Here is a 26,027-nt window from a genome sequence, read left to right as displayed (position 1 = left end):
TTTGAAAGTTAATTAAAAATTTTCAGAATTCAATTTCGTAGCCGGGCGATAAAAAATTACTTTGTAGATATATAAGGTATAGATTCAATTAAATAAATATTAATAATATGTAACTATTTAAAGAAATCAAGCGTAGGAGTAATGGATTTGATATTTATGATTTCTGATTCTTTTCACACCCCCTCCCCTCACATATATATATACTTTATTTTATACATAGTATAGCGAAATATAGTATTGGCCAAAAAATTCGTACTCGAGAATTTTATGAATCTTCATGTTTCCAACTTCCCTGAGTTTTGAAAAATATATTTTTGAAAAATGTCCGTTTGTCTGTCTGTCTGTGAAAAAGATGACTAAAAAAGGCTTCGAGCTGGACAGATGGAATTTGGTATACAATCTTTAAATCATATTTGTTTATTTCTATCAAATTTTGAGCAAAGTTTGGTATAGATATCTGCCAAATTTGACTGTTGAGCGGTCTTTATTTTCATAAATATGCAAACGCGATAATTTAAAAAAGCAATGACTTAAATATATCGAATTTGGTATGGGATTTTGTTATTACAAGTGTAGGTTTGTGTCAAATTTTTGTTTCAATTCGCTGAGAAAAAAAAATGTTTAAAACACAAATGTGATTTTTGGATACTATTAATGCATGCCAGGAATTATTCACAAAACAGTTATCCAAGGATGACACGAAAGATTCAGTAAAATTGCTAAATTCATGCCAAAAGTTAATGTTTTATGACTATTGTACGCCAATGCCATGGTAGGCGTTCTTTGATGAGCCAAGTGTATTAGAAAGTATGCCAGAAAGTTTTGGGAAAAGTTTGGGCTTTTTTGCAGATTCATGGGACCTTTAAATGAAAAAGTAAATTTGTTTTTCTTTTTCTTTCCCTTTTCGAATTATAAAATTCGATAAAAAAAACCCAACAAAAATGCAACATTAAATTAATTAAAATAATTTCAGGTGGTGCTAAGTATAATGAAGGAGCTGTCATTATCCATACGAGTAATAATTTAAGAAAAAATTGCAATTTTTGTGGAAAATTTTATAGAAATGATTTATATTTATCGTAATGATTTATAAAGAGTAAAACTTATAAAAAGTTTTTTTAAAAAAATCCTTTTCAGTACTTTTAAAAATTACTTTTATTTTAAATTTATTTTTAGTCTGCACTATGAGGAAAAAAATTGTTGATGTTTCAATAAAAAAACAGCAAAATCCAATTTTTAGTTTTAGATATCACAAATATATTTTTTTGAAATATAGCTCGAAAATTTTATGTACCAAACCTTACTTCGTGCACCATTTCTAATTCCCCTCAAAAAGAAGCGTCAGTTTCACGAACGCACGTGTAATTCGGCTATCTTCTGAAATAATATTCTTTTCTCTTTTAATACTTAGGACTCCACATTCTAGAATCATTTTATTTTTGAAATATCTTGACAATCTGAATGTCTCATTCGAATTGCCCCTCATTTATTTCCTAAAGTTACCGGAAGAGGGAAAGGAATTAGATCAATGTGGCATCAGGTGCAGTCGGATGTCACGTGCCATCGCTTTTATGTCATTTGTTGAGACTGATGAGGGATGAAATTTGCCCTGATGGGAAAAAGCCCCCTGGACGTTTTTTCGAAACAAAGTAAATTAATGAATATATATCTATCTATTTCTCTCTCTCTCTCTATATATATATATACACACACTGCACTGAGATTTTGTATAGTGAAAATATAGTATTCATTTTTCAATCTTTAGATATTTTTTCTTCAAAATAGGCAATTGTTTTGTAATAACGTAAAAATGAAGGAATTAAAAAGAAATGCCATCAGTTAGAGAAAAATACCATATAAGTAAATAGAACATTTAGTCTAAAAACCATTTGTGATACGGTTAAATTTGTAAAAAAATATATACTGTTGTATATATGCAAAATAGAGTTACATATGTATAAATATATACAGACTGTGTATGAGACAGATAATGTTATAAAGCTTCGTAATTTACTTTATTATTTTAAAAGTTCACAATGCTAACTGAAACGTTTTTCGTTGAATGACACTGTGAGCATCATTTAAATATTTTAAAAAACTCTACTAAACATATGTGACAGCATTTAGTCACTGAATGGATTTTCTTTAATAAGCTAATTACAAAACATAATGAATATAATTCTGGGAGATTTAAATTGAACATTATGAAGGCCTGGAAAATGAAGCGCGGTTTCTTGTTAAAATTTTTTCTAACACCCATATTTGACAGCATAAAGAAGGAAATGCACCCCTATTGCTTCAAGTGTATATACATGCTTTTCTTATACAAAAGCAGTATGTTAAACCTGCTTTCAATTCAAATACGATGAATAAAGACATTCGAAATTGGCACACTGTTAAATGTAACGCTGTTATTTATATTACTGTCATTTTTTACAAATAGTGGTAATTTAAATTATTGGCTCCGAAGTGTAAACACTTTTTTTATTAATGAAGTATTGTGTTCTCATTAATTTTGAATATTTTTTTGCAAAAGCCATTTGATTTCGCATAAAAATAAAACTACATATATTTTTGTCCTTAATGTATAGAATAGAATAATTAACATAATTTCGATATAATTTTTTATGTAACCTCTGTAAAGCTCTTTTTAAAACTTTGATTTGTAATTTTTAGGATATTAGTACCTTATATAGGTCACAGATTTTCTTAAATTGTAAGTTATCGTATGTCAGAAATGAAGGCATATACAAAAATTTTATATAAAATTATCGGCAATCCAAATATAATTTTCAGAATAGTATATTAAAATTATAAAAAACTGCATCAAATCTTAAAATATAAACTGCATGTTGCATAATTAAAAAAAAAACGATTAATGATAAATTCTTTGCCTAGCAATAAAGTTTGCAAAATTAATTTGATTTTTTTAAAAAAAAATATTTATATTCAATAAAAAGAGTTTATCAATTCCGAATTTTTAATACAGGGTGATCAAGAAATAACAGGAGGAGTTCGGAGAACTGTTGCGTGTTATGTACTGGACGAAATATAAAAAAAAAATTGTTCACCATAAATATTTAAGCATGTGGTTTTGATTTATCAAGAAAAAAAAAAATAGTACAAAAAAACGCCGGTAGGGAAAATTTTGGCGCTGCGATCGAAAACTTTATTATGCAATTTGCATGTACGGGTACTTTCTGACACGATATCGAGGATAAAAGGAATGGTTACTGAAATTTAAGTCATTGTGCAGGAGTTCGCACGTCGATGACGTTATCACTGCATGAACGTGCCTTATTAGTCAAACTGTTTTATCAGCGAGATGAAAATGCCAGTGTTGCGCTTCGTGAAAACCGGTGGTTAAAACAATTACTTAGAAAACGTATGACCGTAACTAACTTACAAAGAATGGTAGAAAGATTTGAAACAACAGGTATTCTTGATGTGCAATCAGGCCGAGAACGATTTCTGGTTGTGGAGCTACTTGAAAGTTTCAAACGCGTTGTGTATCAAGGACATGTTCCTGACATTCCTACTTTAAAACAACAAATAACATTATAAGTCAGACGAATAAGTGCCGATAGAGAAGCATAATCCACGATTTTTTGAATAACAAATAATTTTGCAATTGTTATTTTTAAATATTTGTTCCAATATCTGTTATTTCAATCATATTATTAATAAAAAAATATTAATTAGTATTAAATATAAAATTTATTAATTGTAATTAATACTTAATTTACTAATTTAAGTAACGTGTGGTTGAATAAATTTATCTATTTCAGTTTGCTTCTTAAATTTGATTATTTTTCAAAACTATTTATTTAATTTCTTTATTGGAGTAAACCATTTTCTGAAAAATTTGAATTAAATATATATTTTATTTCTTTAAAATGTTTACTTTAGTTCTGTATTCTACTAATAGATGGCGCCAGGAGTAAATCAAAGTCATATCACAAGCAATTAAAAAGATTTGTATGGAATAGAGCATCGTCAAATGCGAATATCGGAAAGTCAAGTTCACTCTTATGAAGTGGAGCGGCGAGTTTACACTTTCCAGTGAAGTCACCGCTCCGATAAATTTCAGTGATATGCAATTCAATGATACGATAATTCCAAGAATAACCGGTTCGTTCACTTTTCACCCCATTCACATATTTCTCCTTATCTGTTTTGTTCGAGAGCTTCCATTGGACAGATCATATCGATTGTTACTTCCTATCGTGATCCAAAATCTGTAATCGAAATATCACCAGTAAGATCGTATCAAAGATTTGGATCACACTCCTCTTTGAAAAGTATTGATCACTGGTATTTGTGACTTTATGATATTGGTTACCTTATAACCGCTCGTAAAATAGTTGTCATCCCTAAGTGCCGATAAGCTGCGAGCCACCGTCGAAAACTTCGTGTACCACATGTAGTTAATTACTGGAGTATCAGGCTAGTGATCACCTTGAATCAAATTTGCAAGTTGATATAATACAGGTTTTTATTGATATTTGGTGTGTTGTTATTTATTTTTTCCACTGGCAGTTATGTATTCTTATTTCTCACATTATTCGCTTGTAGCGTCAGGATTTCAATTGGTTAAATTGGTCAAGATTAAACGCTCTCAACTATCTATTTACATGCTGTTTGACCATGTATGGATCCCTATGTTTCATTAGTTGCTCATAATAGATAATGTAAACAGTGTAGTTAATTAGAAACATTTTAGGAAGACTGAAAGTGTTCGTAATAATCAGCCCGAATCTGTCAAGCTGGATCTGGAAAAGCAGAATTGAACGGAATTAATCCTGTTTTTTATAATAATAATCTTTTTCCGGGCGAATTTCCTTGAGGCATAACCAATGCCTCAAGAGACTTTGTAGAAAATTCTTTTCAAACTGATCCAGAACCTTATGGCAATAAACCATAGGTTCCCAAAGTGGTCCAGGTGGACCCCCAGGGGTCCATAGGAGACCACACGGGGGTCCACGTAGACGTGAAAAGAAAACAGGGGTTCACAAGTTGTAAGTGGTGGTTCACGAAAAATTACTAAAAACTAAAAACGAAAAATTACACGACACTAAAGGCGAATCGATATTTAATGTCCTGAATGATTTTTTTACAGAAAAATCTATTCCATTTACAAACATTATTTCGGTGGCAGCAGATGGATATCCTGCCATGTTCGGGCGATATCTTGGGTTTATAAGCCATCTTAAAAGAATAATACCAGGACTAATTGCAATTCACTGTGTCAGCCACCGACACCACCTTGTAGCGAAACATTTGAGTGATAGATTGGACCAATCGCTTCAATTTGTGATTAACGCAGTTAATAAAATAAGAAGCAATGCTTTGAATACCCGTTTATTTGCACTAGTATGAGATGAAAATGATGAAGATTTCCAACGACTGCTCTTACATACTGAAGTACGCTGGTTGTCGAAAGATGCATGCTTATCGAGATTTTACTCACTTTTCGAATCAGTGATAGAGTGTCTGGAAACTAAAGCACCAGATTTAAAAGAAAATCTGATCAAATATAAAGCGGACATTGCGTACTTAACAGATTTGTTCATAAAATTCAATGACGTTAACTTGCAGTTACAAGGGGATAGTCTTCATTTAATAAAAACAAAGGGTGTAATTTCGGTTTGTCTTGATAAATTGGAATTAATGAAGCAGAATCTTAGTCGGCGCGAATTCTCCCAGTTTCCTCACGTCACAGATAGAATGTCTTGATGAGGATATTCAGACATACGCTCGACATTTAAATGCCCTGCATGATGACTTCAAAAATATATTTGAAGATATTCTGACGATGGAAATACCACCATGGATCATAACCCCATTTGATGAAACGGAAGAGGCGAATGTGGTATTACAAGAGGAGCTACTTGAGCTCAGCACCAAAGAGGAACTGAAGGTGAAATTTAAAAAAAAGGCTATCAAACATTTTGGCTGCAGGCAGAAATCCCCGAAAAATATCCTGGGCTGTGGGAAATTGCGAGAAAATTTTTGATAGCGTTTCCCTCGTCATATCTTGTCGAAAGAAGTTATTGTGCCGTTACCAACCTGTTAGCAAAAATAAAGGAGCAGATTGAACATCACAGAATGGGGAGATTTGAGATTACTTCTTACAAAACTGAAGCGAAATATTGATAATTTACTGTCAATTCATCAAGTACATCCGTTTCATTAAAAGTATGACTATTTTTTTATTGTTGATTTACATTTCAGAGTTCATTGTTGATTGTTTGTAATAATAAATGTTTATAATTTTGTATAACCACAAGTATTATTTTAATAAATATGACACAAGAAAATGTGCAACATTTTTTTTTCTTCTTAACACCCCCAATTTTATTTTTTAGGAGTTTTGGGAATACAGTAGAAATGTAGCAGCAGGGGGTCTACAGAAAATAGTAAATCTTTGAAAGTGGTCCACTAGAAAAAAAAAGTTTGGGAACCTCTGCAATAAACAAATCACTAAATTCAGTTTTACAGTTGAAAAATACCTATTCAGCCTTCATCTCCCAGGCAACACAAAGGAATTAAAAGTTTTAATCATGCAAAAATGGGGTCAAAAGGATTAAAGAATGGACATATTGTTTAAAAAGATTTAAAAAAACATATACTTCTATGAACTAAAATATTTGAGAAACGAACGTTTCATTTCAGCATGATATTATTTTAAATAATAAAATTTATTTTTAATTCAGAAAGAACAATATTTTAATTTATTTTCTCATTCACAAAATAAAATTTATGGTATTAAATTTTGACGTAATGGCAATTAAAGAGAAACTACTATGCTTTTGTGGAAGTTCAATTCCCAACTTTACTTAAAATTTTGTAAAGAAAAATGACAAAGAGTACCATTATTTTTATAAATGATTATTAAGCATAGATAATAAAAATATTATATGTTTCTATATATATAAAACACTAACATAAGTGTCAAAAAAATCGATCTAATTACAATTTTTGGAATGGCAAGAGTCAAATGTAAACAAGCCATCATACAAATTAAGCTGCTGCATTAAACGTTTTTGCAGCTGCACTGAATTGATCGCTTCGTCTATCTAATTGATAAAGTTGCAGATTGTTATTAAAAATGTTCTGGAGTGTTTATGCCATCAAAAAACCCTTTAAGTCAGAAGGAAGAAAATACAAAAGAAATCAAGAAATTGGCTTCAATGAAAATGTTTAATTGAACTCAAAAATAGGGTTAACCATCGCAAGGTGAGTATTGTTTGACAACGGATTCTAAACCCCTCCCCGTAGTTTTACTTCGACAGCTGTCAAGAAATTCTGAGCCTGCACTGCAGAATCTGATAGATGGCGCCACAAGCCCATCTACAATGTTTTTCTCAATTTCTAGACATTTTATAATTGTTAATGCACGTGGCAAACAGCGTATGTACGTTCCTTTGCTAACTTTTCTTAGGTGTAGACGCCGTTTGAAGCGCCTGACTGATTAAATACAATGGTAATAAATTTTTCCTCACAAATCTTTTTTCTCTTATGTTCTCGTGAAAGATTGAAATTACTTTCCATATTTATATTATATGCATGTCAAGAAAAATATCATTTTAATCTTTTTTAAACCCCATTGACATCTTTTGGATTAGTTGGTTCAATCTTCATTAACTATGTGGTGTAATGTCGTAAATATTTTCTTCTGTGATTATATTTCTTCCTCTTGTAAAATTTCTCCTTTTTTTATTTAGTAAATTATGTTGCTTACATATGACGCACCTTCGTCGTTTTGCCTATTGTTTGATGCCTCTTAAAGACCTTAGATTACTATTAAATCTAAATTAAATTTCATTTTGTTAAGGAGATGCATTTCTATGTCCAAACGTGTTCTATATACTTATAACTCTCTGCATTTCTCTTAAACATAGCCTTTCAATAAAGCACTGAAATAATTTCTTTACAACAAAACTTTAATTTTAAATTAAGTGTATAATATCACTATAAAATATATATTGTACGCCATTTCCACGATGTTGTTTGACATTTTGAATGCCAGTCAATGTCGGAAAGATATTGTAAAAACGTCGTTCGTCATTTTATACTAATAGGGCATAATAGTAATATGAGCTTCCCAGGCAGCAAAGCCTGTTGCACAATATTGTGCGACAACTTATGATACTGAACAATATTCCACAATATTAAACAATATTGAGAATATTGATCAACGTCATAAAATATTGTAAATATTTGTGTGGTTCTAGGGTTAAGTGCAATTTTTTAAAAAAAAATACAACCATCTCTGTAAAACAATGCTTTTTTGTAAAACATAATCAAATTTTTCGCATAAAATTCAAACAATATAAAGCTGTTTTTTTGCATTAAATAGTCCTTGAATGTAACATATATAAACTGTCTCTAAATTTGTTTTTAAACAGATAAAAATATATTTTTATTTATGGCTTCTTGCAAAATAAATTCATACTTCTGACTGCGTGTCAAAACGTAGCTTTTCTTTTTATAATTATAAAATATTAACTTTTCACGAATACATGTTGCATTAATCAAATTTTATGTACTCGTATAATTGTTCGACGAGTGATTTGTTTTTAAAACAAAAGTCGGATGTTAAATGACATTTTGAAGTTAGTGGAATTTTAAATAAGTACTAAATACCAAACGATATTTTTACACAAATTCTTTTAGTACACTTTATTTAATTCAAAATGTCGCTTTTATTTTCCAAAAACGTAAAATGAAGATATAATACATGTCGATTTTTTTTCCTACCCTCATCTGTGTTTACATTTTCAGTTATTTATATTCTTCCGATTTCTATATGTAATCGATAGACTTTTTTACATTTCGTTTGAATCGTAGTTTAATATGATCCAGAGTTTATCGCCAATATGGTAACCCAAAAAAAGTCAGTTGAATAATTTTTCTAATAACACTAATACTGATTTGTTTATATAGTTTTTAGCTTGTTGAGTTGAGCATGTACTACAGCGGTTTTGTTAGAAATCAAAATCATTAGTAATAGCTGAATAAAAGTCCATTAAAGAATTTAATTAAATTACATTTTATAACTGAAAATATTATTACTGCTAATAAAACTTTCTAATTAAAATCGTCTGTTTACGAATTTTGTCAGAAAAAGAAAATAAACTAAAAGAATCTGTTAAAGCATTCTGAATCGGTTTTCTGTAATTTACACTTTTTTCATTTTCATTTTATTTTACCATTTTAAAGGAATACTTGGCGATGTGTTCTTTTGTGGGTTTTAGAATCCTTAAGTTTAATGAACTAGCGAAGCTACTAGGTTCACGCTCCTACTGTTAGCGAATCCAGGGGATGTTTTTTAGAGTAAAAAATGTTTTTTCAAATGATGCCGGATTTATTCTATCATTTGAGTTATTCGTAAAAAATAAATTCCTTATGTTCGTTATGTTAGCGAAGCCGTAAGATGTTTTTTTTTTTAAAGTTACATAGTGCCGAAGTTCAGATGCTAAAGGCATCGCGTGTTCTAATTTTATTACAAAAGTTCATTATTTCAGAATTCAAAAGAAATTGAGAAATTGTGACTCACAAAGTTTAAAAAAGTTTTATTTATAAAACTATCGCGATCAATGAATCTTATAATTTTAATCAAAATGGTCGGTAACTGTAACTGTTTTACAGTATTGTTTATATAGTCAGCCATCTTGAATGGCGATTTCGTACTTTTGACATTCTAGGCGAATTAAGGGATACACTGGAATTTTACCCTACATTTCCTATATAATATTTAATTCTCATGTGACCCATATTTCTTATTTCTTTCAATGTGATGTTGAACTGTGAAACTTTATGTTAACAATTACCCGAACAAAGGATGGCCCCTTCTTGTTGAAGTTCGAAATCTTTATGTATAGTAAGTAACACTTTCAAAATATTTTATATAGTATGCCTTATAATGAAAATTTGAATGTAATGTAAAATGTGTATTCGCCTTATCCAAGCACTTTATTAGAATTCTTAACATTTTTTTTAATTCTGAAGAGCTGGGAATCTATTTTTTTATTTCCAATTTGTTTCTTATTGATCATAAATAAAGAATAAATGTTCTTGAAAAGAATTTTAAAAAGTATCCCAGCACAGAAAGTGCATGTATTCAAAGTGATTGTACTTGAAAGGTTCTACAAGATATTAAATATTTGTTTGTTATATTGCGCTTTTTTATGGACATTAAATTTTACACATACCAAAATACTGTTTGTTTTGAGTTATCGTGACAGTTTTAAGGAATACTAAAAAAAGTTTTCAATCTTCTGCTTTTAAATTTATGTATAATCTTAAAATGATTTGTCGACTATAAAGTTTCTAAATATGCTGCATCATTTAATTTTATATTTTTTTATTTTTGTGTTTGTTTACTTATGAAAGTGGTTGAAAGCCAACTTATTGAATGCATCCTTAATTTTTCTTGATTTGGTGGGTATCAAATCTGATGCTATATAAAGGACACGAAGTATCCAAAATAAGAAATTTAAAAAAAAATAAGATTCAGCTTACGTTTCTAAAACATAAATTTTATGTTCTAAAAGTTTATTAAACCACTCTTAAATTCGAATTATCATTTCTCGTGTCATTTCTAAGAAGTCTGAAAGCAAATTATCCCACAATAAAGTATGAGGAAGGCAAATATTGTATGAAAAAGTATGATTTCATTTAATATGGAAGGTTCCATATTCTAGATTGCTTTTATTCTAATCTTCTCCTTACTATTCTTACTATCTAGTTCAATTTTTTTTCGCATTTATTTATCACGAAAAGTTTTACAAAAGAAACGCTGAGATGTCTCGTATCATAACTTTATCATTTTGTTGAGAATAATGGAGAATCAAATACTGGCAGAATGAAAAAAATTGTCTGAAGTAGTCGGAAGTATAAGATGCATAAGATTAAATATAAATTATATAGCTTAAAGACCGTGTAGATGATATTTTACAACTTTAATATTGATATTATTGATAAATAGGGTATTATTTTAATATTAATAAATAGGAATATTGATAAATAGGGTATTATTTTTATCAAGTATTTTACTTTTTTTCGACACTTCAAGATTTTGACATTTTCATTTTAAAGATGGGCATAATAATAATATATTTAAATATATATTAAAATATATTTAAATATATATTAAAATATATTTAAATATATATTTCAACCTTGAAATGTTCATAAAATATATTTTAAATTGGAATTGTCATCTTAATACTTCTTAATTTGCATGGATATTTAAGAAATGTAGGTCTGTTAAGGTGTACGTACACACTAGAGGATTTTTTTTAAATTTTAACTTTAAAAATCTAGTTTTTTCACAGAAGATCATTAATATACGTTTAAACTCATTTCAGGGAGAAAAAAACATATTACACTCATTATTAATTAATTAAATAATATTTAATGAGCTAATTAGCATATTTTTTGAAACATATTTTAAATTAAAATTTGTACAGACACATAATTTCAGTTGGAAATTATGCCTAATATTAGTCTTCATGTTTTCTGCCTCAATCAAGTTATAAAAATATATAGTTTTTTTTAACAATTTTTTCATCAACAATGAATAGAAAAAGCGAGATTTTTTTCTGTCATTTTAACTTTTAGATAGCTATTAAAAATTTATTTCTATAAATGGCTTTGATTGAGGCACAAAACATCCGCTATTTCATACACATTATTTTGATATATAAATAATTGTATTTGGTTCATTTCTTGTTGAGTTTTGATTGTTTGAATCAAGTAACCTAGTGGAAAAATATCATTCTTTATAAAATGAGTTTTAAAAATACCGTAACTAGAGTTTTCAATGAAAGAACCTCAAGAAAAATAATTATAACTCAAGAAATATTTCGAATATTGGCAACATCTTAGTATCGTTTGAAAGCTATAGGATCAGAGAACATTATTAAGCAATAAAAAAAATATTCGATATTTTGAACGATTTTCGAAGTTTTAAGTGTGTACATACACCTTAATTTACTTTATGTTGCCACTAACTTATCGCATTGTTTTCATCCACAAAGTTTTGACAAAATATATGTTGCTTTAGAAATCATAAATAGAAATGCACTTTTTCAAGCTTTTTCAATTGATTAAAATCATTAGTACTTTTTGTTTTTTTAATTTGATACATCATTATTAGTAATATGAACTTTTATTAATTATTTTCATCAATTTACTATCAGATGTCCCTTTTAACTTAAATATCAATTTTGCAGATACCTTAATGTTTCACAGTCCACCCAAACACTTAAAAATGTGTTTGCAGTTTTGAAAAGATAGCGCTATGAGAAATGGAAATGCACTTTAATAACTTATTGCTATTTACAACAAAGGCACGGAATAGCAACAGTTTTGATATTTGCTCTATCGACAGCTCATTAGACTTCCCAAATCTGGCTTTCGTGTCAAAAGTTGTTTAGTAACTTCCAACATTTGCATTTTAACTGCATGTGTATCTTTTAACACCTTGAGTTCACGAAAACTGATACACGAATTGAAATCGCGTGCTGAAGTTCATCAAAACAGTTTGACGCTGTTTATGTGTCTGAAAGCATTCTTCTCTGGTATCGTGATACGTCTCAGCGAAATAAGAATGTTTTGGTGAATATTTTGTAAAAAAAATGTATTCTCATTTTAAACAAAAATATCTCGGAAGGAATTTTAAGAATATAAAAATTGAATCCATCAAATGAACCATTACGGAGCTTTTATTCTCTAATGGATTGCTTTTAATGTTTAATTTATTTAAATTATTTTATTAAAAAATTAAATAATTAAAGAGGATTTTATGAATGGACATAAATTTTTGTTACTAAAGAATGTCAGCTATGTTTCATTATATCTTAATGATTGATTATACATGGGATTTCACGGCAAATGAAGTTTCTGCTTTTATATTTTTTTGCCCTTTACAATTGTAAAGGGGCGATATTTTTTTATAATTAATAATTCATGACGAAATTTTATTAATTAATGACAAGAGTTCATGCCATTACCATGAATAAATGTTTATATTTCAACGGAAAGGTAAAAAAAAATGCTTTACAGAGAAATTAAAGTGGATTTTATTATTAAATTGTTAATGAAGAATGATAACTGTGTTTCATTATATCTTCATAATTAATTATGAATGGGATTTCATGCCGAATGAAGTTTGTGTTTTTACATTTTTTAGCATTTCATTATTGTCAACAATCGATATTTAGTTGAAAGAATTCTTCGACCAAATATCGATATTTGGTTTTTAATAACAAATAACCAATAATAAAACTTGTATTAATTAATGCCATTATCATAAATAACGGTTTTTATTTTAGCGGAAAGTCAAAATTTGAATTTCAATGTCCAAATTATCTTAAATGAAACTAGCCGCCATTGAGGATCAGCCTGTTTGTTGAATTATTGACTTTTTAGACCGGTAAATGACTCGAATATAATCTATATATAACTTTTATAAAAAAATTCATCTTGTTATTTGATATGAACGAAAGCATTCATTTAATTAAATCAGTTTACAGCAAAAAAAAGTGTATATAGTGCATAATAAAACCGAATTTGAAAGTTCTACTACGAAGTTTATAACTGAAAAAAGCTCGCTGTTGAATGATTTAATGGATGAGTTTTAATTTCATCTGAGCATTTATAAACATTGCATCAAATCAAGTGTGTATCAAATTGAATTAAAGACAATATTATTCAATTTAAGGGGGGAAATTACATGGAAATAAGAATATAATTAAAAACATACATATATATATATATATATTTAAGTTTATAATACAAGGACAATGTTTACAAGATAATTGTTTCAGAAAATATGAGCATCTGTTTAGGCATGTCAACGATCACCCACTTGGTCAATATTAAGCCTATTTTTCGTCTCAATTCAGCTTTTTGTTCGAGGCCTATTTTGTGACTGCTATTATATTTTTCATTTGACTGAATGGATTTTTTGGTAATATGACGAACCTTTCCACAACATTTCTAGTAATATTTTGCACCTCCATTCATGGGCCGTGGTGGTCTTTATTAAGGTCTCGGTTTCGGAATCGGAGGATTTCAGGCTAGAGACCCTATTTCTCGAAGAACCGTCTGTAAGCGGGTCTGGTGCGCGCTAAATCCGTCGGAGCAAAACGTCTTCCCGCTGATGTTGTGTGGGAGTTTGGAGATGGGTGACAGCTTAGGTGTCTTCCTCGTCATCTGATCGCGGTTCAAAACTATTTTTTAACGATTTTTAATAACGAATTTTTTAACGATTACAATACTTTCTCTTTGCATATTTTTTATACGAGAAAGTAAAAAGACATGCTTCCCATTTACTGTGAGTTGATGCAAGTACTATTTAATATAATCGATCTGCTCCATATATATAAAAGCTAAAATTTTGAAGCGTATATCAATTATTTCTCCTATAATTGCTTTTATTCACAAGCAGCAGCCATCTTTTCAAACTTTAAACAACAGAAAACCATAAAACAATATTTAAGCTAAATTTTTCAATATCATTAAAATAAATCTTTTTCAAAAGTAGTTTTTTCAGTCTTGTCTACTTTAAATTTTATTCCTATCAAGCATTTAATGTGAAAATATAGGTAAATTACTTCCAAGTAACAAGATGGAATTCAAAAATCCATATTACTTTTCCAATCATTGATACTAAAGCCATGTTATTTTGAATTTGACCTGATGCAAGGAGGAAAATTACTCTGAGTAATTGGAAAAGTAATATGGATTTTTGAATTCCATCTTGTTACTTGGAAGTAATTTACCTATATTTTCACATTAAATGCTTGATAGGAATAAAATTTAAAGTAGACAAGACTGAAAAAACTAGACTTTTGAATAAGATTTATTTTAATGATATTGAAAAATTTAGCTTAAATATTGTTTTATGGTTTTCTGTTGTTTAAGTTTGAAAAGATGGCTGCTTGCTTTTAGTGCCCAATGGATCTCGGAAGACATTCACTACTGAAAAGGAATGTGTTTAAATTTTAAATTATAAACTCGTATTTGATTTGCCATACAAAATTTTTTATTAAACTTAGATTCATTCTTTTAAAATTATGTAGTATTAAAAATCGTTTGGAAGAATATTATTTTTTCTGAGAAGTTACAAAATAATAAATATATAAAAATATATATATAGACATTCACTAATAGAAATGATTGCATCAAATTTTATATTGTAAACATGCATTTAATTTGCCACACAAGTGCTTACCTACCGAAGTTAAGAAAAGGAGTAGTAGTTACCAAATATTAAATATCTACGCTAGAAGGCAGATTTTCTTATTTTAACCCTTTCTAGGACCGTGGGAAGTATGCTTCCCACCAAATTTATCAATCTTTGTATGAAATTGTGTAGGTTGCCGTAAGTCAAGAAAATTTTTTTTTAGTGTCAGAAACTTAGATGCTTTAGTTCTTTATCTCACTCAAAATGGCGTGTCTTAATTTGTTACTTAATTATTAATGAACCAAATTAATTAATCAAATTAAATTCATCTAATAAGCTAAATGAATCCCTTTTCTTATTCTAATTTCAAGCCTAAAAATATTTTAACATAATTACTAGAAAAAAATGGCCCTTTAAAAAGTTAGTAAAAAAAAAGATGCAGACAAGAAAAAAATATTTTGCATGATCTTTTCATTATAAATAAGTTATTTAAAAATCGTTTGCTTTTGGACTCGTTGGAAGTTCGTAAAATGCTAATAAATTTTTACTTCTCATACAAAGTAAACTTAAAATTTGATACTAAATATTACTATATAAGAAAGATTTTCGGACAGTGTTTATGGCAATTAATTAAATCATTAATAAATTAAGCATTAAAATTTATCAGCTCCAACGGACATGGACTATTTCGAACAAATTATTCTTGCATTAGTTCCTGGAAAATACAAACACTAGTGAAGTACTGTTGTCTATTACATTTCTGCACAAACGATTGTAATAGCTCCAACTTATTTAAAAGCGCTTGCAGCTACATTGTTTTTCGGTTTTGGGGCAAATGTTTTCATGAAGTTTCAAATTTGAGAGGCCGAAAATCTATATTTTTGCTGAAGCTCTTGACATTTTAAAAAAAATTCCCCACTATTGCTTTGTTGAATGACATTGTTAGGCATAGATACATTGCTTCTGATGTTCCAGAATCTGACAAAAAATCCAAAACTGCCTTTAAAGACAATTTTGGATTCCTTTTCAATAATTTACTAAACTAACCCGTACTAGGTGTTTTCTGAATACCTCTAGTTAGTAGCACTCTGATATGACAGCTTCCTTATTTCCAGGCAAAGCAATCCGAAATAAAAACGCGAATATTTCATCAAATAAGAAGAGACTATCTCCTCTTCTAAATATGCAAATGCTATTCTTAGTTTAGCATATGTAAAAGAAAGATGGATGTTTTTCTTTTTCTTTTTAATATACCTGGACAGAGACAATATAAGATTATCTAATAACTCATCTGAATTTTTTTTTATATATATATATACACTTTTGCCCAAGACTTCGATTATAGCTGCATTGACTGAAATACATCTCGTATGTTTGAAGCCCGTTCAGATTTTCTTTCATAATTTCAAATTCTAAAACAAAAACCAAAAAAATTATAATGTTTTGCTTTAGAATTAATAAATTGTTTTTTTGCTTTAGAATTAATAAATTATTTTTTTTTGCTTTAGAATTAATAAATTATTTTATTTTTTTTTTGCTTTAGAATTAATAAATTATTTTTTTTGCTTTAGAATTAATAAATTGTTTTTTTGTTTTAGAATTAATAATTAAATTTTTTGCTTTCGAATTAATAATTAAATTTTTTTTCCTTTAGAATTAATAATTGAATTATTTTTTTTTTGTTTTAGAATAAATAATCGAATTATTATTTTTGTTTTAGAATTAATAATTGAATTATTATTATTTTTGTTTTAGAATTAATAATTGAATTATTTTTTTTTGTTTTAGAATTAATAATTGAATTATTATTATTTTTTTTTTTTTTTGCTTTGGAATTAATAATTGAATTTTTTTTTGTTTTAGAATTAATAATTGAATTATTATTTTTTTTGTTTTAGAATTAATAATTGAATTATTTTTTTTGTTTTAGAATTAATAATTAAATTATTATTTTTTTGTTTTAGAATTAATAATTAAATTACTATTTTTTTGTTTTAGAATTAATAATTAAATTATTATTTTTTTGTTTTAGAATTAATAATTGAATTGTTTTTTGTTTTTAGAATTAATAATTGAATTATTAATTTTTTTTTGTTTTAGAATCAAATTTTGATTTTTTTTGCTTTAGAATTAATAATTGAATAATGTTTTTTTTTTTTTGCTTTAGAATTAATAATTGAATAATGTTTTTTTGCTTTAGAATTAATAATTGAATAATGTTTTTTTGCTTTAGAATTAATAATTGAATGTTTTTTTGCTTTAGAATTAATAATTGAATAATTATTTTTTTGCTTTAGAATGAATAATTGAATAATAATTTTTTGCTTTAAAACTAATTAGTAAATATATATATATATATATATATATATATAATTTTTTGTTGTTTTAGAATGAGGAAAATGAAAAGAAATCTGAACAAGCTTCTAAAAGTCAAGATTGAATTGAAACTTAATCAATATATCTCGACTTTGATTCAAAAGTCGAAATCGATTCATCATTTTGAGTCGATTTTTCAGTCAATAGTCGTTAAGAATCATTCGATTTTATAATTTGTTCTTTTATTTTCTGTTTTCTCTGATGTGTAATGTAATTTTCTTTGGTTTGATGCGTTTTAATGTAATTGTATAATATTTGCTTGATATGTAACTAAACCATTAATTTTTCATTAGTTAAAGACATAAAAATATCATTTTGCACAACTTTAATAACATCAGTTATTGACTCATAAAACTGCTTATAAGTACAAATGTACAATTAATCAATATGAATCAATTTAGATGAAGCAAATCTTAGTCACTCATACAATATTGTCAGGGTATTAAATATATTTTCCCTTTTGCTTTATAAACACTCTATGGAAGGTCTCTAACTGTTAACTATACTAACAAAGCCTACTTTCTGTGAGATGACCCTCAAATAGTTGGGAAATAATAACACTAAAGGAATCTTCTAAAGGAATCAATAGGATATTATAAATGTTGGAGGCATTGTTCTGAAAACCCCTTCGTCGAATACAATAGTTTCTCTTAAGGAATTCTTTCAGCTAAAACATGAAGACGGTGTAGGTCTTTAAGCATATAATTTTTCTTAGAAATCTTTTGTGTGGCGAGGATAAACAAGCAAAGGAAGGAAAATGTATTTTCTTTAAGTATTGGGTACATAGATGAGTTTGGCTTTATTTGGAAGTAATTTATCTTAGTAGTTTCTTTTCCCATGTGCCAAATTTGTTTTTATAAAAGAGGTGTAATGGCCTTTCGAAAAGGTATTAGAAATAGCACTACTGTAATCATGTTGAGTGATTTTGTTTAGTATTTTTTTCAATAGTTTTTCAGAAAAAGTGGTGCAAGTACATTATGTGATTCTCTTATTTTTTTTATGTTAGTCATCATTTTTTCAATACTATTAAAGATATTTAGTACTGATAAATGCTATAAAGCAGTTTTATTTTTGTTGTTGTTAGAATAAAAAATTTATAATATTGTCAACTGAAAATTTTCAAATGCAACCTTTTTATACCATTTTATATTAGTTTGAGAACTTTGTTTAGTATTTCTAGAATTCACACTAAGAGAATCCTTTCTTATAAGACAGGGTTAACAAATTATAACACAGAATTTGATAAATTTGTATGGAAATTAAAATAAATCTTAGTCTGTAAGATAATATGAAACAATTAGTAAAATACTTTGTGTAGCATTGTAAGTGCTATTCAAAGTTCTTTAGATAAACAACTTCTTAACAGAAAATGTTAAAGGAAGAATTGGTAAAAAAACTTTGTGTATCATTTTAAGTCCAAGTCTAAGTTCTTTAGACAAACACTAATTTCTTAATTATTTTGTTTTTTTATAATCTCTGGCGATAAGTTGGTTCGTCTGGATTAATGTTCGTTAAAATTTTCAATCAAATATTTTATGTATTTTGTTCTCTAAAATATTTTGCTGAAGAAATTATTGTATGTTTCAGTTTTTGATAATCATATAGCTCATACTATTACAGAAGTGTTACATCGCTTTGTTCATTGCATTATGTATCTCTCTAATTTTCTGTCGGATCCTGTTAAATTTGAACTTTAAATTAAAGCGGCTGTGATTTAACTTGAATTAAGTATAGAATTCTTCTTAGCTGAAACAAAATTGTTTCAAAAATCTAAGTACAAAACAAATCATAGAGCATTGCAGTATTGTGTACACTATAACATAGTTTTATAATTTATGCTTATGAAAAAATTATCCAGTAACAATTTCTTGGACTCATTATAAAATTCAGTTTTAAAATTTATTTTCAAAATGATTTAACTAACGCAAATTTTATTTTATTTTATTTCATTTAATGAACACATTTTTGAGAACCTTTCGAAGTTTAAATTTTATAAGACCTTCAATCCTAAGGAATCATAATCAATGAAATATTCTTGACATTCCTACTTTTAAATCAAGCTTAGAACACTCCTATTTTTAAATATCATTATACTTAAAGTGTAATGATATGATTTATTTTGAAAATAGGCATGATTTATTTTGAAATTTTTTTGTTATTGTGAGATATTTAAAAGTTTGCATTTAAATTAATTTAAAAATATTGGTAAGTATTAATAGATACTTTTTTTTTGTATTTTGTGGTACTAGTTAATGCAAGTTTATAACCCAGTAGTGTTTATAGTGCTGACTAAAAAAAGTAAGTTTTATTATAACTAAATGGACTTGTCTCACTTTCAAAATTAATGAATTATTGTAAACGTTCATTTAATTGGGAATATTTCAGCTGTATCGGCCTTTCTTTTACTAATAAAAACAAAATACTATTCAAAAATTTATAATTATGTATTCATTAGATAAAAAATGAAACAAAACAAAGAATATTCTTGTAGAAAATATAACATAAAAAAAACCCCAATTCAGTTTTATTTAGAATTTCATTGAAATTATACATTTTCAATTTATACGTAGGTATAATTAAATTGAATTTTATTCAGGATTGAACATTTTAAAATTAAATTTATGATGAAGAGCAGGTATGTATAGCAATAAATCTATCATGTCCTTGCATTTTTCAGATGTAATAGATCTCCATTTTTCAAACATAAAAGATAATTTTATATTTCTGAAATTACTTGGTCTTCATCGTTGTGATGGCAAATCGATCATTTTAAATTCAGCATCTCGTTCTATCGAAGTTTTGTAGAATATTTTGTATGTTGCATCCCTTGTAAAATCCAGTGTATGGGTAAGCAATTCACGGTTTATCCATCAATATTTTTCTTTTTAAAACCGCTTTCTAAAGAGGTTGGGTTGAAAATAAATATCCGCATATCATTTCATGTATTAAACATTTATTATGCTTTCGACAATTTCTTATTACTTTATAATAATCCTGAGGAATATACAAGGAACTGGTTTTCAGAATTGTCAGTTTTACCACTGCAAAATCACGAACGTTTGGTAAAGTTGAGTGTCCTGATAACAAAAATTTGTGATCAATGATATTTGTTTCATTGTCACTAGCTGAACAATAGGGGTTGGAAGTAAACATATTATTGAAACTTACTTTATACTTTTTATTATTTATGAAATACTGTACTACCACCAATTTTCATCATCAAAGATAAATAGAAACACTCGAGATTTCAGATATATGAAACGGCCACATTTGCTTCACCATTGAGCAATCGGAGCTAAATTTTGCCGTAATATATTCGGTCAAAAATAATTTCAATCTAAGATGGACTTGCATCACTTTCAAAATAAACAGATTTTCAATAATGTTAAGAGCTAAAACTTCCGTATCCAAAATACTAGAATCTGATTTTTTTTAACTTTAAATTGTTTACGCATAAAAAGATCATAACAAGTTTTATCTATAACTACCATTTTCTTAATTTTTTTCAAAAATGGACTTGCCCCACTTTCAAAATTAACGGCTGATATATCTTTTTACATTTTTACAATTTGTTTATAAATCGAGCCGTTGACAATATGTTTCTTCTAATTATATTAGAACTGTGAAATATCATTTCTTATGAATTTATGATGGCTATAAATTACTTTAATATTTCAAGAGTCTAATTACCAGGAAGCTGAAATTTCATGTAAAAGGATAGATTGGTATTGAATACAAAAACACTATTTCAATAACGTTTGGTATTTTCTGTAAGCTAAATATTAAAATATAGATTATAATTAAATCGAAGATATTTTTCCTTAAAGTAGACCATTGAATGTGCGTTTACCAAAATTATTTAATTTAAATTTATTCAATTTTTATTATGTATTCAACCGAATAAAGTGTAAGATTATTGAAACTCGATATAATTTGCGCAAGACATTTTAACGATTAATTCAATAAAGGGAAATTAAGGTATATAAAATTTTGATATAATTTTGTTCCATTCTCTTATAACTTTCGTAATGTCTTTATATGTAATCTCTTAATCTCTTTATTTTTTTAATGTAGAAATGTTTTGAGAATCCTTTTCCTCTTATTTTCGCCATTTTGCATTATAAAATTAAAAACAAAAATACAAATGCATGGAATTCGTGAATTGCTTTCTTCGTTGCCATCAGTAGAAACAAAGAGCCTTTGTTAATATCATGATGCCAAAATTTGGAGACAAAATTGGGTGATACAGATATACTAGCTTGGATGTTACTAATCTTTTGGAAAGAGAAGATTTTGCAACTCAAAGAATGGGATAATGAATTGTTTAAATGCATTTATTTATTTTTGTTACTGTTTACATTTTCTATATTAGAATCTTTTAATCTTTGGATATAATACTTTGGATACAAATAGAAACGTGTAACGTTTCTCCATGATTAAAACTTTTATTTTATTGTAATTCATGTAATAAAATAATTTGACGGATGGAAAAAATCGCATTTAGGTAACTGGCATTTCACTACCGATAATAGCATGAAATATATTAAAATATAACCAATATTATCTTTTTTTTTTCAATTTTGGAATTGTTCATGCCCAACATGTTTCTCAATTCCTATTAACCTTTCTCTATTTGATGTGAATAAAAGCAATTATAGGAGAAAGAATCGATATGCACTTCAAAATTATAGCGTTTATATATGAAGCAGACTGATCATATTAAATGGTACATCAACTTACAATAAATGGGGAGCATGCCTTTTTATTTTCTCGTACACAAAATACGCAAAGAGAAAGTATTGTAATCGTTAAAAATTTGAACTGGGTACTTTGGCGAATCTCCGAGTTTCAAAATTTCTTGAATCTCAAAAAGTCCTGACTGTTATTATTATTAATGCCGGGTGTACACTCAGCCAGTAGGCAGAGCATGCGTACAAAGGCTGAAAACTGCTGCTCGGTCGATTGCAAGTAATTGTTCTGACGGGACAGCAACATGTCGCTGTATTCCATTTTTTTCTCACTGCGCATGCGTTTGTAGAATTTGGCTGCTTTTTTGGTGCGAAAAAATTGATCTCTTATCGCAGATTAATTCTGCCACTTTTTGTTCTTTGTGATGCAAAGCTGTTTTTCTTTTCCATTTTATTTGCCATTTTTTTCTATAGTTTTCTAAATTTAGGTATGCTGACCTTTTTATTTTATTTTACCACGTTTTCTTTTGTAAATATCCATCATTTTAATGCGATCGGCAATGAAAATAAAAAAAAAAAAACTCAGGGGCGCCAAAATGGCATTTTATAGCCAAGCATGGAATGCCTGGATTTATCTTATCAAACTGTGACAAACGCAAATCAGTCCCTTTCTGCGCATGCGCTAGCTACTGGCCGTCTTATAACTGGTAAACCCGTCATAATTATGAATGTCCCTTTATCTGTCTGTAAACAAGAAAATTAAAAAAAAAAAAAAAAAATTAGAGGAAATTTAGAGTGTGATCTTTAGGTCACACTTGTTGATTTCTACCATATTTGAAACAAAATCCAATCAGAGGAATTGCGTTTTTTCCGGCTGCTGGAGTATAAATGAACACAATAATTGTAAATTGTGAAAGGTTAGATGGATAAAGTTCTGAATTCAATTTTATAGCCTTTAGATCCTTATCAAATTTTGAACTAAATCCGTGAAGGTATTCGAAGTTTTGGATTTGATCGACTTGCGAAACCTTGAAAATCACTATCTTAGACGAAGTTAACTGATAAATTCAGGGTCTTCAGACCGATCTTGAAGAATCATTTATAATTTGAAATTGTGCATTTTTGTGTCGCTTTTTACAAATTGATCTTTAATTTCAATGTCTCAACTATTCAGATTAAATAGTTAGAACTTGGAGAATTATAATCATAAAATGATGTGATTCTTTTATTTTGCGTTTTAGAGAGTCAACATTTTTTAAAATTAAATATTAGCATAGTATCGGGGTCCTATAAAATGTTAAAAATCGTCCCATTTTCAGATATATATTTATTGACTCAAAGAATACAAAATATTTTTCTTCTCGTAATTTCGAGCATTTTGCTAATAGAATTAAGTCTACACATAGGGATTTAGAAATTAATGTTTGTCCACGTTAACAGTCGAGATGCTGTAACTGAAAATATTCATAACAATCATCGATTAATTATGTATTAATTTCTGGAAAAAGAGTTTTTTCCCTGTATTATGAACAGGATATTATGCATAAATTAGTTCATTGAGATTCTGTATTTTTCTGTAAATTTGAACTCATTTCCATGGGTTACATACCGCAGTTCTTCTATCCATCATAGCGTTTATGAACCCCATTAAAATTCTATATTTTTCTGTAAATTTGAACTTATTTCCTCGAGTTGCATACCACAGTTCTTCTATTCATCATAACGTTTATTAACTCCATTGAGATTCTGTATTTATCTGTAATTTTGAACTGATTTCATTGAGTTACATACCCTAGGTCTTTTATTCATCATAGAATTTATGAATTTTCAATTTATAAGCTACATATGGCTTCTTATCATAAATATCTTTTCCCATTTTTATTTTCTGCTATATTTAACTTAAACAATTATAATAAATAATTAAGTGCTATTATTGTTTTGGGAACTGAAGTATGTATGCAAACCTAAATCAATTATTAATATGATGAGCTAAACCGAATTGAATAATAGATAGATAATTATAATAATCGTTCCGTCTTGATTAGCGGGCTCATTGCCGATCGTAGATATCCATCCGTCATACATGTAATTAACATGGAACAAGGGAGGATCTAGAGATTTCGGAATTCATCGGGACCATTAGTTGACTGTTATCTGGATTTGTGGGTTGGTTGTTAATCATCTTCTATCTTACAAAGAAAATCCATAATATCCATCATTCATAATCAAACTGACTGATGTAAAGTTTCACTAATTGTGTTTCAGATTGAATAGTAGAAATTCAGGGGATACACAAAGGTTATATAAATGTTGTTGTATAGATGGCGTTTTGTATATGCATGATGCTTCATGAGTAGATTTACTTTGAATATGAAGAAGAAACATAACGAAACGGCAAACTGCAAATCCCTTTGCATATAAAATTAAGCTATTCTAACCAGTTGACAAGATGGAAGGAAAAGGAGGAAAAAAAGGAAAGATACGATAAACCATCTAGAGACCTCCACAGAGAATCTCATTGGTGTCGCATCCTGCACAAACATTTTTTATTTTTTAGCGAAGTAATAATTAAATGAAAGGTAAAAGAATATCTAAAAAACAAATGGTGACACTGGATTGAAATTTCAAAGAAATATTGATATTTACAAACGTAACCTCTTTACATGTTTGATGACGTTAGTCGTGGCAAAACTATATTTTTTACAAATACCCAGAAGATTGACTATGGCGCCATTAGATCTGTTAAGAGACGTTACTGCCATGTTGAATAAGTTACTATTGAGGTTCAATAGCAATTGAAAGAATCAATATAAATTCGAATAAAAATAATTTCCACCATTAATTCTTAGCTAAATTCCAAGTTGTTTATTTGATAAATTGCTGACTCCGATGTCTTACAGGTAACCACAGCAACGCCAGAATCAATCCACGCGCCAGCATGTTTTTCACAAAAAATCAGGTTATATTTACAGTTAACAGCTAAAAATATTATTGCAATGAGTTAACGGAAAATATTTAAAAATGACAACAATGCTTTAAAAACTTATAATATGTGCTGTAAAAATTAATAATTAGTATTTGCCTTTACAGATCTCTAGCCTTCCAATATATTTGAAACTTACAGCTTTAAAAAACACAAGTGCATAGCACGAGTCAAGATTGAGTAACAACCATTTTTTCATGTTATCTGCCTGTGTAGAGATTACTAATTGAAGGAAAAAGAAATTGAAAGATGATAAAAACCGATAAATAGCATCATACGTGGATGTGAATTTCAGTTACTTATCAACACTTCTTTCCTGTATTTTTGATGATTTTCGTTGCTTATTAGTTATTAAAATTTATAACACTTTAAAATAATCCTATGACTGAATGCAGAAAATAGTTAAAATATAATTTCCATTATTGTTTGTCTTCCATATTTCAAGCTAAAATTATTAACTAAATAATCACAATTACAGTTCATTGTACAAATACACTCATGTCCAAAATTAAGGTCACAAAAATGTTTTTCAAACTAATTCTAAATGGCTACCAGTAAAATTTAAACAAATTATATTTTATATATTGTGAAGGACCGGCAACACGATATTAAACTTTGTTGTGGGAAAAAAATGTTGTTTAGCATTAGTTTTTGAGGAACTATTGAAATAAGACCGTTGAGGCATCTGGGATTTTTGCCTGCAATTTTGTGAATATTGCATTAAAACCAAAAAACAACCTGTTTCCAGTGAGAAGGAGTTCTCATAATCTTTTAGACGATT

The 26,027-nt window shown here is 28.0% G+C and overlaps 1 long non-coding RNA gene across 1 annotated transcript in view; it reads left to right on the top strand.

Annotated features, from left to right (window-relative positions):
- The first annotated feature begins 7,394 nt into the window (after positions 1-7,394).
- The window catches only part of LOC129956470 (uncharacterized), a 57,251-nt gene continuing 38,618 nt past the window's right edge, over positions 7,395-26,027 (top strand). The window contains exon 1 of the long non-coding RNA XR_008782697.1: positions 7,395-7,486. This is a non-coding gene — a long non-coding RNA (uncharacterized LOC129956470). The remainder of the gene's footprint in view (positions 7,487-26,027) is intronic.

Source organism: Argiope bruennichi, chromosome 11, assembly GCF_947563725.1.
Source record: "Argiope bruennichi chromosome 11, qqArgBrue1.1, whole genome shotgun sequence".
Taxonomy (NCBI): Eukaryota; Metazoa; Arthropoda; class Arachnida; order Araneae; family Araneidae; genus Argiope; species Argiope bruennichi.
The sequence above is the reverse complement of the archived record's forward strand: the minus strand, read 5'-3'. Positions and strand labels throughout refer to the sequence as shown.